This window comes from Triturus cristatus, chromosome 1_1 (assembly GCF_964204655.1).
Source record: "Triturus cristatus chromosome 1_1, aTriCri1.1, whole genome shotgun sequence".
In the NCBI taxonomy this organism is placed as follows: Eukaryota; Metazoa; Chordata; class Amphibia; order Caudata; family Salamandridae; genus Triturus; species Triturus cristatus.
In genome coordinates, this window is record NC_140579.1 from 387,762,114 (window position 1) to 387,780,520 (window position 18,407).

An 18,407-nucleotide genomic window follows, 5' to 3' on the forward strand; every position below is an offset into this window, starting at 1 on the left:
ACGTCATATCTGGGTTCCAGAATTTTTTTTTACCGTTCCATTTTTGTTGATAAAGCTACCTCTGCGCCTTTCAGGTATGCCTGAATTTGCCTGTCAAAATCTCCTAAAGCACCCGATGAATCTCCTTGTTGATTTCTCCAACATGCCCAAGAGAGTCTTGAACAAGAATATTTATGTACAGCAGCCTAAACCATCGATGAAATGTATTTGTCGCTATATTTGGATCTTGGTTTGAAGGCGAATCCCTTAAGGACGGCGAGCTGGATTATGCTCCTCTTGGGGCGATTACCACTTTGATGTGACTTGTTTGTTTATGAAGAGGTGCATCCCGCCCACCTGCTGTGGTGGCGTGTACACATCTTACTTTTCCCACGTCTGTCCTGTTTCTGCGACCTGCTGGGAGCGTGCCTCAGTGGCGGCTCCCCCATAGGGGTTTTTGGGCGCCGCCCCCCTGCTTTCTCGCAGTGCGAGAAGGCAGAAACATAAATGGTAATAACTATTTCTGCCTTCTCGCACTGCGAGAAAGCAAAAGTGCCTGGTTGGGGGTGGGCTGTCCTGCTTGAGGGCAAGGGTGCTTGAGGGCAAGGGGGGCTTGCCCACTGTTGTGCATAGGGACTATTTGGTCGGCCCTGGGGCCGATCAAACAATCCGTATGCACAACAGTGGGCAAGCCACTCCCCCCCTACCCTTGAGCAGGACCGCCCACTCTCCCTTATAGAGAAAATGGCCCAGGTGGGGCGCGCTCAGATTCGCCTCAAGAGTTCTGATTAGTGGAGGGGAGGGAGGGAGGCTTTGTGTCCCGATGACGCAAGGAGAGCTGCAGCCTGCCGGCCGGAATTGAAGAACGCACGGCGGGAGTCGGGACCCATCTAGAAGATGGCGCGGGACACGGGACAGTAAGTTTTATTTTATATATATTTTTCCACTCCCGCCTCCACCCCTCCCCACGGCGCGACGACCCAATTTCAAATCCCCCCCCACCCCCCAGCCCGTAATGCAGTCCGCGAATGCTTGTGTTACCGTAAATAAACGGTTTTAGTTGTGCGCCTACGGGTCTGAAATTGAATCCCATCGTTTTTTCATAGATCTTGCTCCTGGCTTGTTCTGGTTTTATGCCACTCACTACCCACATGCCCTGCCCTAATCCCTTGTCCTCGCATAGTCTACTGTTTGGTACAAGTCCAATGCCCCGAGCAAGTGCCCTGTCCAGTCATGGACTCATGCTCTGCCCAATCAGCGTGTCTTTTTGTGCCACGCAGTACGCAAACGCTCTATGTACTGTTCCTGGTACCATGACTTGTTAAGTAAATGTTATCTCCTAGTCCCAGGCATCAGCCACCTGTCCTCGTTGGGCTGGTGTGCCTTTTCCTAACCCTTGCTTTGATAAGAGGCTGCTTTGCAGCTTGCCCATGGCCACTTACCGCTTCTTGAGGTACCCTGCCCAACTTGTATACCCATTGCCTGCAATAACCCCAGGCTCAGCCTTAACTCCTTATAAAGCTTCATATTATGCCTCGGGAAGTCCACACGCTGCCATATCCGGTTTCCCTTCACTAGTCCTCATATGTATCCTGTGCTAGACCAGGACCCGGCCCTGGTTCCGGGTAATCGGCTTTTCGCCCACATCCCACTGTTGCCTTCTTCCTGTGATCTGTGTTTAGGGGAGACATTTGTACGATTTAAGCTTAACAGGGCCCGTGGGAGGAACCAAGGGGCCACAATCTCATTGACACTCTCCACTGCACCCCTCTACCTTGAACTACGAGGATACACTCACTGGGATGTTTCCGCATTGCGCCAAATATGCGCTCAATCTGGAGGTGGAGGGAGATGTTGCACTTTCTCCGACCGTGTCCACCTCCGCAAATAAGGACCTATCCCACTGTGCACCCCAACTCCCCCCGCCCACTCCTCTCACTGCTGGGTGCAGCTGAAGCACGCATAATTTGCAAAGTTAACCTCTAAAACATGCGCAAAATATTCAGTCAGTGGCCTCAGGGCGCGAGAACCATACAATGTTGCAGAGATGTCTATTCAGGGCGAGGCAGGCTCTGACGCTGATTGGCTACCTTGGTTTCTTCCTGCACATCACCTTAATAGCCACATCCAACCTGTGCAGCCACAGAGAGGAGCCAGCGAAAGGCAGAGACAGGTAAGGGGAGAGACAGGGAGGGAGATCGGGAGGCATGGGGCTGAGGTGAGATGCACTAGAGAGAGAAGTGAGGTGAGGAGCCGAGGGTCCACTAAGAAAGGTAGGTGTCTGAGGAAGGTTGTGAGGGTGAGACCCAGAGGCGTGAATGTTGAACGGTGCAGAGAGATGTGTGGGTACCCTCAGCGAGAGCTATGTAGCCTACGTTAATAAACCGTGATTCTGGTGCCCAGAGCAGGGAGCTGCCCAGAAATGAGGTTAATTAATAATCTGTACCGAAAATCATACTTGTAAGGTGATTCATTTGAGCCCTGTGAGTCGTTATGTGGCTCGGTGACGGAGGGGGGGGGGGGGTTAGAAACAAGTGGCTCTTCTCAAGTGGTGTCCTTCTCATCTTTGGGCGGCCCTATGAAAATAACGTTAGTAATTTGCCTTAATAAAGTGTTTCACGATGCCTTTCTGCCTTTGCTAGTTGCTAGAAATTGCTGTCGCCAAGTTTACTGGCATGCATTGTCTATGGTTTGATGCAAGGAAAACAAGGATTTGATTTCTGAACTGTGAAGCGCCCAATGGGGGTTTCTTCTAGTCCAAGGTAGGCCTGTTTAAAATGTTGGCAATTGGTTTGTCTGCAGGGAGCGCCAATGACATTCGCCAGCTACTTATCTTTAACTTGCATTTTCAAGCGCAGCCTATGTGCTGTTAAATGAAGTGTAACATGTGCATCTGGCGATTATTGTCAACCCTATTGTTTTAAAATAATGCAGTCAGGCTAAATGGATGGCACGGGCGGAAGCAGGAATGAAGCACGATATGGGACAGTTTTAAATGTGTTTAATTATTTCAACTAATCAAAGAGGGGGGACTGAAGAGCTAATATTTTAGAGAGGTCCTGAACCCATGCTCCTCAATTATAACTGAAAAATATACAGGGTTATCAGTTCCTCTGTTTAATTCTCACTGGCACATACGTGAAAGGTGTCACTGTATGCCTAGAGATATCTGTCGCTAGGGGAACTTATTTCCAGATCTTTAATGCTCTCACACACCTTTTTAGGGGTGTCATGCTTCATCATCGGGCGCTCCTCGTCGGACCGGCGCTGCAATATCTAACGGGCCTGGTGGCTACTTTGGCGGAGTTCTTTTGATCTGTGAGAAGCTGTATGTGAAGTATATTCTTGTGGGCAATCAATACTATGTGTATGGGTAACGTGACTAAGTGACATTAAAAAAGATTTCCAGGTCTGTAAAGTGAGTTTATTCAGTACTAGAACTGGGTCTCGGGTAAAAACAGTGGTGCCAACAACAGGACTTAAGGTACCCAGGTGGCGATTCAAATGTCTTAGGTCAACATGTTTCGTGTCAATGAAAGCTCCAAAGATGAGCAACACTTCTTCAGGACCTCGGGTGAATAGTAACGAAGACCACTGGAGGACGTCATTAGGGGAAAACCTCCTCAATAGGAGGATATCATAGGTTCACAGGTAGATTACTGTGAAGGGCATAACCCAACCTTTCCACCTGTGTAATTGGGAAACAAAAGGTGGGGGGGGGGGTAAAGGAGAAAGCGACATGAGCTAATAGACTGAAAAACTAGGAGTCTACACGAAGTATTAAGACATCAATTCATCAACTAATACTCCCAAATATATCGAGGTCATATATTGAATAAAGCAGCCCTTAAAACAGAAAGATTCTGAAAAAGGGAGGCTCTAAGTTAAAAATGGTTCAAGAAAACCATAGTGTTAAAAACTATTGTAAGTCAGAACAAACACATAAACCAGCATACCAAAGACCAAACGCCAATTCGTACTTTCAAGACCCCTATCAGCACGTGACCACTACACACCAGGAGGGGTAGGTCTTACCTTAGTGTTGCAGAAGGTAATGCCACATGGGGGAGAAGGAACAGTCGGCCCAATAATTTATTCAGGATGCCAACTGCAGGAGTATGAGGAGGAAAAGAGGAAAATAAACAATTTAGTAGAAGGTGTGCCACAATAGACCCGTCTCCAAGGGGATGGTCAGCGGTTGATTGGGCTATGTAAGCGGGGAAACCGCCTATCGGTCTAAGTATATTCAGAGTAAACAGGGGGCAGTAATAGACCCGAGAAGGATAGAGACGGACTCGATACTAGTACCGCAACAATAGCAGACCGCTGGGTCTCTTAACAAGTGAATTGCTGAATTAGCAATGTGTCTACCAAACGATTAGAACGGGAAAGGTTAAAATTAAGCAGAGTAAAAAAGTACGAGACGTCTTAAATATCTCAAAACTAGTGCCAGAAAAATCGTACATAGAGGGCCTCCGCAGAACCACAAGCGGTATGGCAGAGCAAATGAGTACGAGTTGTCTTAAATGTATGAAAGGAGTGCCAGGATAATCGGACATACAGTGCCTCCGCAGGGCCAAAAGTGGTAATGGACCCGGAAGTGACCGCTAGAATCGCGGGACGCCGTGGTGGTAAACGAAATGGGGAAGTTCAAATCAAGAAAAGTGGTTATTAAACTGGGGAAGTTCCAAATGGGATCGAGACCACTGTAATTGTCAGTGGTACGGGCCGTCATAAGGAGACCGGGAACGACGATTTTTCTGGCACTAGTTTTGAGATATTTGTTAAGAGACCCAGCGGTCCGCTATTGTTGCGGTACTAGTATCAAGTCCGTCTCTATCCTTCTCGGGTCTATTACTGCCCCCTGTTTACTCTGAATATACTTAGACCGATAGGCGGTTTCCCCGCTTACATAGCCCAATCAACCGCTGACCATCCCCTTGGAGACGGGTCTATTGTGGCACACCTTCTACTAAATTGTTTCTTTTCCCCTTTTCCTCCTCATACTCCTGCAGTTGGCATCCTGAATAAATTATTGGGCCGACTGTTCCTTCTCCCCCATGTGGCATTACCTTCTGCAACACTAAGGTAAGACCTACCCCTCCTGGTGTGTAGTGGTCACGTGCTGATAGGGGTCTTGAAAGTACGAATTGGCGTTTGGTCTTTGGTATGCTGGTTTATGTGTTTGTTCTGACTTACAATAGTTTTTAACACTATGGTTTTCTTGAACCATTTTTAACTTATAGCCTCTCTTTTTCAGAATCTTTCTGTTTTAAGGGCTGCTTTATTCAATATATGACCTCGATATATTTGGGAGTATTAGTTGATGAATTGATGTCTTAATACTTTGTGTAGACTCCTAGTTTTTAAGTCTATTAGCTCATTTCGCTTTCTCCTTTCCCCCCCCCCCCCCCACCTTTTGTTTCCCAATTACACAGGTGGAAAGGTTGGGTTATGCCCTTCACAGTAATCTACCTGTGAACCTATGATATCTTCCTATTGAGGAGGTTTTCCCCTAGTGACGTCCTCCAGTGGTCTTCGTTACTATTCACCCGAGGTCCTGAAAAAGTGTCGCTCATCTTTGGAGCTTTAATTATTTCAAGTCTACATATCCTACCTACTTTTATAAATAATCTTGCTTTCTGAAATGTTGTTTACCCTGCACCATTTGGTCCTTTTTTTTTTTTGTTGTTCTTCAAAATGTCCTTGGCGTTAGGGTCCTGCAGTTCCCCTTTAGTCAATCAGGCTCGCTACGATACAAAACACATTTAGACCCTTTTTTTTTTACGCCTCACCACTTTCAAATGTCACCAGCCGCCACTGTTCAATACCATCTCTGTGAAATGATGGGTGCTTGGATGCCTGTTCTGCCTGCCTGCTGTATCACCGTGGTGAATTGCTGAAATAAGTGACTATCTGTTCTACCTGTGTGACCCGCTGGGAGGTGTGTGTGCCTGTTCTATCTCTGAACTGCTTGGAGGTCTGCCTAACTGCTCTATCGCTGAACTACTGGGAAATGTTCCTGCCTGCTCTGTGAACTACTGGCCTGCCTCCCTGTCTGTCCATCTCTGCTGCCTACTGGGGTGCTTGTCTGCCTGTTCTGTCTCTGAAATGCTTGGTTGTCTGTCTGCCTGATGGGGGAGGTGTGTGCCCAAAGGCTGGGGTATGCACTCCCCCCAGCTCCGGGCAAAGGTAATGCAAAAACGTCTGTCTTCTCCACCAGCCCCCAATGGTGGGGTGCAAAGCCAGAAGCTGCAGCTTTCTTCTCAGCAACTTATTTTTTCACCACAACTTGAACAAAGCCAGATACAGCTAAAAAATGGAAAAGTCAAGTGTCCGGAGAGGCCTTCCCAGCCTAAGAGGCTGATGGCTCAGCGGACTGTGGAACTGTGTGTGAGCCCATTGATACAGCGGGGCACTGTCTTTCATCCCTGAGCCTGTTCAACTGAGCACCTTTGAGGTACAATAAACACATTATATGTTATACAGCGCCAAGAAACCCTCGGACGAGGGCTCACGTTATAACAAGCATTTAAAATGCAATAAGTCTTGCCTTTGATTATTTGCTTTGCTAATTGTATTGTATAGCAAAGCAAATGGCTTTAATTTAATAAAAGGCGAGATTGCATTTTTAATGCTTGTTTAGACAATCCACTCGACACAATGTTCGCTGGGTTTGGTTCCTGCCTGCATCCAGTGGCGTATCTAGACCTACTGCAACCCAGGGCAGCTCCTAATTTTGCCGCCCGGTACAGGGGTGTGTGTGTGTGGGGGGGGGGGGGGGGGGGGGGAGTGCAACAGGTGGATGACTTGTTGGGGGGGGGGGGGGTTGGCTCGTACTTGGGGGGGGGATGGGGGCGATGGGCGACTTGTTCTGGGGGGCAGGGGGAAGGTGGAAGTCGACAGACACGGCTTGCACACCAAAAATAGTGCCACCTGGAGTGAAGCCCCCCCCCACACGCACCCTAGCTACGCCAGTGCCTGCATCCTTCTTGTCCAACATGACAAAAGTGAAAAATGTCCCCGGGGCGAAGCTTTAAGGGGGGGGTGTTAAACCCCTCTAATAAATGTATTATTTAATAAATAGTTGGGTACAGAAGCTTTCAGTATGGTATGGTTAGGTCTCTGTCGGATTTCATCAAGAATTTTAAGATGTTGACTCAGAGAAAAACATACACACACACACATAGACACTCACACTCTCGTCTCTGTTTTGATGGTCTTAAAACACAGCATTTTTACAAAATATTGTGTGTTAAGCATCCCTCACAATACAAAATGCTTTCCCTTTCCACTGGGCCTTAAGCCCCCTCATGCACTGCTTCTCATGTAATGATTAACATGTGCCAGTGTTTTGTCAGAAAAGCTGAAGCTCACCACCGCCCCCAGTCTTACTGACTAAGTTATGCCCCTGAATGTCCCCACAGCCTAGGACAGCAGCCTTAGAGCAGATGGCCCACCAATAGGAAAGGGAGACACTTACGACTTTGTCTCCATCTTGTTGATGGCGGACGGGATTGAAAGGATGCGTGCTAACAACTCTAGGAGTAAAATAAATTAGTAGCAATTGCTTCTTTCAGGAGCATCAGCTCCCCCAAAAAGGGGAATGTGCTACTTTTTGTACTTCTTTATCCTCACACAGGCGTACAATCCGTGCTAGTAGGTTTAGCAGTTTCAGCTGTTGTTTCATTCTACACATACAAAATGCGCTGATATGCAATATCTGACTCTTTCGTTTGTCAAACTTTACACATTTTTTTATCATGTTACAGGGCCACCAGACATGGCAAGATTCTCTGAGGAGAACTATGTTGGTTTGATTTAAGAAACAACATGCAAGATGCAGAGATTGGAAAGATAAACGCTATCCACATAGGGGAGATCTTCGCTCAAAATAAGTATAACGCACCAATTTTTCTGCTTGTCCAGGATGCACTATATAACTTCCTCAGGAGTTGTTTCATCAGAATGAACTCACCTCTAGTGTATTTTATTTGTGCACAAAATTCACGCAGTTTAAGTTTGTCGGCTATGATCTCCTGGGAGATGGCCTGTGGTTTCATAAACATAACATGGAATAGCTTAAATAATTCTTTAATAAACATTTGGTGATCCAGATAACCACTGGAATCAGTCATGAAATTTCAGTTAAACATCCGATGCTGGGCATACTGCTGCAGCCAGCTACCATTGTCATTGGCAGAGAGACACGATGACCTTGGGCATAGCCTTTACACCCCTGCCTCCGAAAATGTGACAGCGCTCCCCATTTTACTAAAATAAACAGGGGGTCTCTTTGGATTATAGATTAGCCAAGCCCACTCCCTCTCCCCACCACCAGATATATTTTAAGAATTCTGCATTTTCATGTCATCACTGCATGAAAACATGGCAATGGATTTGTATAACATTTGTGACTCAAGTTATTTGTGCAATAGAATTGGCTGAACTAATAGAGATATCCTCAAGGTTTGGTAGATGCAGGATATTCACTGTAAATTGGGATATTTCCCATTCCAACAACCCTGTGGTCCCCCCACACCTCATTTAGAGGTGGAGATACCGCATGGTTTTTGACAGCAGAGCCTCAGCAGCTACGTCCCCTTCAGAATACTTTAGCAGGTGGCCATCCAACACATGGCCTTTACATTCTCTTTCGAAAGTCCCACTCTTTTTAGGGCAGGGTTTCCGGGGTTCATTTGTCCTGCCTGCTTCAGGTGTGTCCCTAGCCAGGAAAGTGGAATAAATATCCCACAAATGCAGGGAGAAAACAACTTTTTGTATTTCAAGCACAACCCCTTGTTTTGGGGAGTTGTTTCTGAGAAACAGAAAGAATGCAGAGTTTATTATCAGGACACGGTGGCCCACCTGGCATTTAATTTTCTCAGAAAGTACGCCTGCTGCATCTGAAGAAGCACTTTATGTGAAAATGCAATGCCACAGCAGTGGGGAACTCATGATATTGCAGGTGGGCTGTAGTGGTGCTGGCAGTGGGACAAAGGTGGCCTGACTGCCCCACATGACAGATGCAGAACTCTGAGCTCCACTAGTCTACTCACAGTAATCCTTAATAATCTGTGCACGGCCCGTGGACTCGCGGCCAAAGAAAGGCAGCAACATACAATCAATGGTGGAGTGACTTTCCAGCTGAGCCCTTCGCAGAATCTGCATGCCATCCACTCTGTGACATCTGCAGCCTACCTGGTGTTCACTGTGTGGCCTGGAGGAATACCGGAGCAGGGAGAGCGACGAGTCCTGGGACCACCATTGGCCTGGTCAAGGGGTGCCTGCCCGGCATGCAGGGAGTGGCACAACAGATCACAGCGTAAGTTACGCAGGAGTGACTCGAGGCCTACGGAGAAGCACAACTCTCTGCCCGTGGTGGTGGGCAGAGAACAGCAGCCAAAGGCAGTCTGGTGATGAGTTGGTAACCCCTGTGGGGAGATGACTTGTCCAGGGTCCTGAAAGGGCCCTGTGAAAATCCTAGCCTTCAATCTCAACTGGAGACTGCATTGGTAGTTGTTGATGCGCGGAGGAGGCTTCTGTCAACCTACGGAGCACCTGCCCAAATGAATAATGCTATACCCTGCCGGGAAAAAGCCTGAACAGACAAACTCAGCTGGGATAATTCAAGAAGCACCATGAGGCCTGCAGGTTCTCATCCACAGCAATGTCAATGATTGGCATCCAACAGGTAAAACACTAACCCGGACTGAGACCAAGTGAGGGACGTCCCTGCGCTGACAGTGAATTCCCCATGTCAGCCGAAGACCACTTGGGTCCACTGAATACCCCCACCCCTGCCCGTTTCAGGGGAGGAGATGTTTGGAAGCACCTAGATTGCCCTTGACCCCGGCCCTTGGAGAGCACTGTGGGGCATATCACCTTGGGAAAGGCGGTGCTGTGGCTGGACTGAAAGTTCGGGGGCTTCCCCGTAACATCGTACTGTGTGTCCGACACCACAATTTCATAAAGACAGAAGAGAGCAACGAATGCCTGCGTTTCAAGGATTGGTGCAATATTGTGGGGTCTTGAGGAAAGACTGTGCTCAGGGACTGCTCACAGCCTGAGCCTGTGGGTTAGGGAGAAATGTATCCTCTGGAAAGGACAGCTGAGTGTAGGCTCTTATGGCAAATTCCTGAGCATGAGGGGATCAACAAGGAGAGACAACCTCACCCCCTGATAACCCCCAACAAAAGACAACATTAACTATCTGGGCCCAGACAATGGGAAAGCATAAGAATCCACCACAGACTGGCCAAGACCACATTGATGTGGAGCTGCTAGTCCCATCACAATCCCCAGTAGCCCACACGGAGGACTCCGCGACAATGATCTTGCAGGCGATTCAAGACTCCAGACTACCTTTGGAGGGGAAAATGGAGGAACACAGCGTCAACCTATGGCTTCTTTTTCAGGACCTGCCCAACACAGTGGACACGGTACTGAAGCCGAAGGCTGCATCTAGGAAACAGAGAGCACTGTCGGCACACTCTGAAAACACATCATGCAGCTCCAAAAGACAGTCCACACACTGGAGGGCCAAGACAAAGATGTGGAAGGCCATTTAAGGTGCAACAATATCCACCTCATGGGCATCCCCAAGGGAACAGAAGGGCCCAACCATACACACCATCACACAATGACTAAAATCCTTGGTACGAGGAGAGGAGCTATCCTCGTGGTACCTGATTGAACGTGAACACAGATCCCTGGTCCTTCGGCCACCCCTGGGCATGCCACTATGTCCTATAATAGCACCCATCTTCAATTTTGTGAATAGGGATGCAATTCTTCAACTATCCTTCAAGCACAATAGCTTTCCCGATGACTTAGCCAAAATCATCTTGTTCACTGATTACACACTGCAGGTGCAACAGCTGCGTCGCTCCTTCCTTGGCGTCAAGCAAAAACCGAGAGCCTTACAAATTCTGTATGTGCTACTTTTCCCAGTCCGCCTTAAAATCCTGTATGGGGAAGAAACTTCCTTCTCTGACTCCTCAGAAATTGCATGGCACTGGATCGAGGAGTGCCCAAGCTGTCAGAAAAGAAAAATTTATAGCGGGGAACGTCCAATGAGCAGAAGGTCCTTTAGGGCCTGAATGCAGATACTGCGTCACAATCAGAGGAACAAATGCTGACACTGTTTGGTGGAGGTGATACCGGGTAAGACCAGGTACCAGGATTCGTCCCCTGGAGGGGGGATCACACAGCCAGTTTACCCGATGATCCATTAACGGTAGTATCCTTGATGGGCGCTGTCCCCTGGCCTGTGATAAGTGGACAGTGTGCATGCCATGCTTTGATGCATGGTGAGACATGCACACCCAAACTGAATATATTTTGTTGATGGGTTGCTTCCAGTTCTTGGTAGGGAGGGGTTTGGAGGGTAGGGACAGTACAGACGTTCAGCTGCCTTGGCAGTTGTTCCTATCACTATCTGTTGTAGATACTTCTTGTTTCGAAATACTGGGGGTGAGGGTTTTGTACACACTGTCCAACAATGCACCACCACTTTGACATGGGCCCACATGCCATATATCACGACTGATCGGGCTCTCAGGGTGCCCTCTGCAATCAGTCCACACAGATGGCATTGCACCCAAGTGACACAAGAGACTACCCAGGGGACCAGTGCCACTTGAGACTCCTCACCTGGAAGGTTATTGGCATTCTGGATAAGGTAAAGAGAAGGGCAGCCCTAAAAGCAGCACAACATATCGGCCCTGATGTGCTAATGCTCCAAATCTAGCGGGTGACGACTGCCCTTCCCTGGTCTGAGCTGGTTTTTCACAGGTTTTCCATACTTCTTTCATGCACGGTTCTCTCAGCTCGGCAATCTTGTTTTAACCCTCCACCTCCTTCCAGAAATCAAGGGAATGGAGGGACAAATGGGGAAGATATGCGGCAGTCTTGGACCAATTGCAGGGAACACACGTTTCTTTCAATGCCTATGCTGCACCTTCATTGTCGGAAAGATACCTTAGGTCTCAGGGTGAAGTCCTGCTTCTGTACCCCGAGGGTATTTGGGTCCTGGGTGGCGATGCTAATGGATTGGGTGACTTGGTGTTCAACAGATTCTCATGGGTTAGCTTGTCCAGGAACCCTGATGCGCCTGTCCAGTTTCTTGGACAACATGAATCTGAAGGACGCTTGGGGACTCCATCACCCTGACGTGCTAGGCTATACCTTCTACTTGAATTCCCATATAGCCTTCTACTGCCTTGTCTACTTCCTACTCCCCTCTTCTGAAGCCCAGTAGAAGACTCACCCATCCAGACCTGTAGATTGTCCGACCATTACCCTGTTGAACTTACCCTGAGACTTGGGCCATGGCAATCCAGGCCTACATGGCCGCTTGAAGCTTGGCTGTTTAAAAATTCACATGCAAGGGACCACTTTGGAACAGAAATAGTCTACTACCTGTCACATAACAAGGGGACGGTCACCTCACACAGGGTCCTCTGGGAGGCCCTCAAGGCTGGACGGTCACCTCACATGGGATTCTCTGGGAGGCCCTCAAAGCCACACTAAGAGGGGTAACTTAAGTTATCACATCGGGATGAAACGGAAAGCGAGGCAAGAGGTTGTGGAGCTGGAAATGTAGTTGCTCGAAATGGAGCAGACAATTCCCAACCTGACACTCCTCCACAACACTGTTTACATCCAGTCCCCATTTCAACAGACTCATGGACCAGGCACTGCTGGCATGGTTAGCCCTGCAAAGTATCATCTATCTTTGGAGAGACCAGATGAGCAAAATTCTGCACTATCTCTGTTCACCTCCTACCAAACGTACGTCAATTGTCTGCTTAGTGGACAACACAACAATTTCACCCACTACGAGTCACAAGTCACTGCAGAATTCACTGCCTATTACGCCAGGCTCTACTCTACGAAAGCTAAACCTACAGAGCCTGAAATGATCTCTTCATGACAGACCTGCCTACCCGCCGCCTTAGCACGATGGACAGAGAACCTCTGGAAGAAGCAATCACAATAGAGGAACTATTCACAGCTCTTTCCCAACTTCGGCCCAGCGACACCCCAGGCCCTAGTAGGTTTCTGGTAGAATTCTTATAGACTTCTTGGTCCCACCTGGGCCTGCCCATGATAGAGGCCTTTAACAAAGTACTTAAAATTGGTCGGTTGTCTCCTGACCTGCGCCTGGCGGACATCATAGTTATCCCAAACCAGGTCAACCTCCAACCCGATGCTTCTCCTACCGCCTGAACTCTCTCCTAAATGTGGAGGTGAAGATATGGGCTAAAGCCCTGGCCAACCGGCTGGTAAAGGTGGTTGACTCTCTAGCCCACCCACACTAATCAGATTTTTTGCCCGGCCGCACCACAAGACAGAATATCTGGCGGGTCCAAAACACCTTGACACTGGCACCAAGAATACAAGGGGAGAAAGCGTTCCTCCTGGTCAATTTCCCCAGGTCATTAGACTCTGTAGGATGGACACATCTTTTTGCTCTCTTTACCAAGATGAACTTTGGTCCCCGTTACATTAACTTCCTTAACATTCTCTATAATGACCTTCACTGCCAGGTCTGGGTGGGGGTGCAACCTCCCACAAGCTCCTCATACAATGGGACACACAACAAGGGTGTCCTCTGTCCCCTTTGCTCTTCACCCTGGGAATCGAACTGCTGGCGGAGTGGGTAAGGATATATTCGTTAATCCGCAGATTTGATTGGGATTCGGGAATGCCAGACAATAATGCTTTGCATGCGGACAACGTCCTTATTTGCTTGTCTGACCTGCAATTGTTGGGCCTGAGGGCTCATTAGATCTTACAGATTTTTTGGTAAGTACTCCGGTCTACATATCAATACAACCAAGGGGAGAGGAGTTGGCCTAACGGCTAGGGTGGTCGATCTCGCATCTGGGGAACTGGGTTTGAGTCTCGACAATGACCCTGAACATCCTGTGATTTTGGGCAAATCACTTAATCTCCCCGTGTCTAACAAAAATGAATATGTGTCCTCATGTAACGTAACTGGTGCTATGTAAAGCGCTCTGATACCCGATTCGGGTCAAGTTCGTGCTATATAAAACTCTGCAAAAAAAATAAATAATAATCTTCTCTATACCCTGTAAGGGGACAGACACATATTCTAACCGGGGTAGGTGGACTGTGGATGTGTACAACCGACTTCTGATACTTAAGTGACTGCATCACGGAAGATGGTCAGAAAGTCTGGGATGAAAACCTGTAGTCTCACCTGACTAGACTGCATAGAGACTTTGACTTCTGGGCCACTCTCCCCCTCTTTATCATGGGTAGATCAGAGATCTACAAGATGGTCTGCCTCCACCGCCTTCTATATCAACTACAAAACATTCCATATCCTATACCCAAGACCTTCTTTGCTGCACTGGATGCTCCTCTGCAATGTTTTCTATGAAAGGGATGACCTCCCAGAATCGCATTGGCCAATGCTAAAAAACAATCTTTGACGGCTTTCTGGCCACAACGGACATATTCTCTTATTACAGAGCTGCATACCTGGTGGTTCTCAATGAGTGTTGGTTCGGAAGATTAGAAACACTAGTGTACTCATTTATTTATTTGCAAAGTTTTATATAGCGCTGGCTAGACCCGGAGGTATCAGAGGGCTTTACATGAGGATCAGCGAGTTACAGGTTACATAGTTACATCAGTTAAATCATAGAATCACAGAGGGAGGAGGAGGGGGATTGAAGGAAACACAAACGGGTAGACGAGGAAAACAATGTCAGATGACCAGCTCGGTAGGTGACGGCCAAGGGGGTGAACCAGAGCCAGACTCCTCTAAAGCTGCATAGGACAGCTCCACCGGGCAGCGGCCAAGGTTGCTCGGGCTCCGCGGTAGGTACAAACAGTTTTGGTATCCTCCCAGGGGGGCATCATCATAGTTCCATCAAAAGCCTCCGGTGTTACTGGGAAGCGCTGTTCACCGTCCGCGTCCAAGTAACTCCAATTGCAGACATCCTATACGGAGGTCCACTTCCCCAGTGCTACACCCAGCAATGCGGGTGGAGTTCGAGATTTGGCAAGACATTCTCTAGCACTGGGGTGTAACAAACGCTTAAGGAGGGAAACCCGCGGTGATCAGGCACTGGTTTCCAAAGGTGACTGGGCTGGAGGGCTTTGGCAGCTGGGATCTCTTAAGGATCTCCACTTTGGGAGATAGTACGACAGGGACCACTATCACATCCTTCTTTGACTTACAAAAAGAATATGAATGTCACAAAACCCAATTTTGCTGCTTTTTACAGCTAAGTCAAGCACTCCAACCCTATATCTCAGGCATGATCGAGCCCCCAGAGTTTAGGGCCAATGAAACATGCCAGCAGTTGACAGACATGTATGTGTGATTTCAGACTTATCACAATGAAGCATAGGTTGTATACACCAAGAGGGTAATCCCAGTCAAAGTTTTTACATTCTAACATAGAGCCTTAGTTAGAGTGTGACAGATGGTATACCTGAGCAAAGTGTGATGGATATCCTGTCTATCTTATTATAAGTGCAGTTGGCTATAACACACTTGTCTACAGAGGCTGGGCCATCAGCCACATTTGTGACTTAAATAAGGCCCTTAGTCTTGCTTGTTGAAGTCAAAATCCTCCAGCAGGTAAGATTGAAGACTATATCTGACTGAGGTCTACTTGTTGAGGCCCCTCGAAACTATTGGTTGTGGTGGGAAAAGGTCTGAGTGGGAAAATTAACTTTTCATAGCCAACGACAGGCATGAAAAGTTGTGTTGGATCTGTAGGAGAGTAGGATCTGCTTCACATGGGTACCCCCACTTTTTGCTGGTGTTTCACTATTTTTCGACCTTAGTCTGGCTGTGGCCCTGCTAATCAGGCCCACAGCCTAGCTGCTTCCTCTCTAAAATGGTTTCCATGTACATTAGGTACATATCCAATTGGATTCTGGAGTGCCTTATAAGCTCCTAGTATATGGTATACTATGTACCTAGGGCATAGGTACCTAAGAGGCCTACCAGGGGCTGCAGCATGTATTATGCCACCCCTGGGAAGCACTCCAAAATGACACCACAGGTCTTCTACTGCAACCTGGGTAAGGGTGTGCTTGCACCCCTTACTGTGGTATAGGCTACCTATATCACTACCTTATACAGACACATATAAACCTATAAGCCACTCCTATGGCAGGCCTTGACAATCCTGCGGGCAGAGTGCTTGGGTTTATGTGAGAGGGTGCCCAAGCATGAGCTGAGCCCCTCTGCAGCATTCGGAAATACTTCCTTATGGCTGTTCTGTGATACAGCCATACCATATACTCTTAAGTGCATTATAACCACGCGGTAAATGCTAACTTTGGGATGGCTGCATCAAAACATGTCGTGTTTGGTGTCAAACGCTTTGGAATACTACCCCCCCCCCCGCCAGTTCTGGCGGCGGGGGTAGCATTCCACCCTTCTAGAGGGAGAGACCTGTTCACACTGGCTAAACCCGGTAAATCCTTTCAAAGCCCTGGCATCACAAAATGGATGCCACTGCCACAGACACGGGTCAGGCCTCCTGCTGCTGGGGGAAACACCGGCAGGGGAGGCCTGGACAATAGGTTTCCTGTCACAGGGAGGTGTAACCACCTCCCCAGACAGGCAGATGTGTATTGGGGCAGGGTGGGTGCATTCAGAGAATGCTTTTGAGACACTGCCTGGGGCACACAAGGTGTCCCTGTGCATAGCCCAGTTCAAACCGGTTGCAGGGGCAATCAACCCCTGCTCTGGCGCGAAACTGGACAAAGGGGAAGGGGTGTAACCACCCCCACCCCAGGCCCACCCATAGGTGGAGCCTTAGAGTTAGTCCATCCCCTAAACTTAGTATAAGTATAGTAATCCAGTCCCTAGGACTTTAGATTACCCTGGACGAACCTCTGAAACATATATCCTGGACCTTCGACTTTCTATCATGACTAGAAGACGGAAGAAATCTCCCTTGGGGTCAAGGAGGGACTCCCCTGCTTGGCAGGCACCAAAGAAGCAACTGAGTGGTCTGCATTGCTGAAGCTCCCACCGGACGCCGGAGTCTTTGCATCACCAGAGATGGATTTCCAGACTTCCCCATGGCTACCCTGAGTCCACAGCAAAGCTGAGGCCCGTGGCTATCGTGGGTAATGTGGAACCGTGACCCCTGGACACCGTGAACTTTTGGAGCACCAACACCTTCCTGGTCATCCTCGAAGTTGTGCTTTGGGCTCTGAGTAGCCCCAGCCTTGAGCACCTCCTGCACCGAAGATTGTTGGCCTCCACTCCACGAGTGACCCGTGGGCCAGCTTCCAGTGCGACCGCTCGAGGCTCCTTCGCGATCACTAGCCCGTTGGCTAGCAGGTCCCCACAAAAGCATCTCCACTTCTGTTGGGGCTTTTCTGGTTGCTCCAGACTTGCTCTTACTTACCCTTGCTGGGTGAGTCCATCAGACCTTGCTGGTCTGCACCGCAGTCCTTTCTCTGATTTCCTGTGACTTGCCGGTGCCAAGGCTTGTTGGGCCCTTCCTGGTCGCTGACACCGCAGCACTCAACAGACTTTGTGGGACAGCTCGAATCCGGCTCGTGGACTTCATCGACGCCTCCGGGACCTCGTGGCTGAAGAGTCAAGACACCCATCAACTCACCTGAAGCACCCGACATCTTTGGGCATTGGTCCATCCTGCCCTAGGTCACTGGCAAGTGACCCAGACTCTGTCCCCACTGCTTTCAGGTTCCTTACATCCTAGATCCAGGATTGGATCTCTCCGGACACTTCTCCTCTTCACGGCAGCAGCAGTTCTTTGCAGGCTTCCATTGAAATCGACGACGCGACCCGACACCAAAAGACACCTATGCACCCGGCTTCCCTGGGTGAGGTAACTCGACTACTCCGGTACTCTCATGGGTGCTAGCCCTAGAACTTCCTAAGTTCGGGAGGGCTTGGTCCTTACTCGATTAGAAGTGTCCCTAATCTTTAAAATTCCAACCGCGACATTCCCTATAGAAAGTAATAGGAACCCGCGGTTGTGTTTCCACACTGCATACTGTTCCCGTTGGTCCCCTGTGTTCCTACCTTGGGTGGTTCCTTGGGGTCCCAGCGATTCTAGAGGCAATAGGCCTAGTGTCTATTACAGTCGTGGTTCTTATACCACATTTTTAGTATATGGTCTGGTACGCCCCTAGGGCACAAACGTGTATTTGTGCTTTTACTGATGCTTAATCACTTGTAACTTTAGTACTTCAAACTCCAGTCTCATAAAGAGATTAGAGGGGTGTGTTTAACCTTAAATACATATTTTTTGAATATATACCAGGTGTGGTTGTCTTTTCTTTGATCATTCAAGAGATTATAGACTGGTAAAACAAGCTCCTTTACATTCCTTCAAGACTTGGCCTGAAGGCTGCTCTCCATAGCTACCACTAGGGTAGCTTTCACATAA

At 48.4% G+C, this 18,407-nt stretch overlaps 1 long non-coding RNA gene across 2 annotated transcripts in view; it reads left to right on the forward strand.

Annotated features, from left to right (window-relative positions):
- Nucleotides 1-779: 779 nt before the first annotated feature.
- The window catches only part of LOC146870271 (uncharacterized), a 116,032-nt gene continuing 98,404 nt past the window's right edge, over nucleotides 780-18,407 (forward strand). Inside the window, exons 1-2 of one of the 2 annotated variants that reach the window (XR_014959368.1) lie at nucleotides 843-896; nucleotides 3,204-3,307. This is a non-coding gene — a long non-coding RNA (uncharacterized LOC146870271). Of the gene's footprint in view, nucleotides 897-3,203; nucleotides 3,308-18,407 lie in introns of both variants that reach the window. The other variant, XR_014959367.1, reaches the window with a different exon arrangement.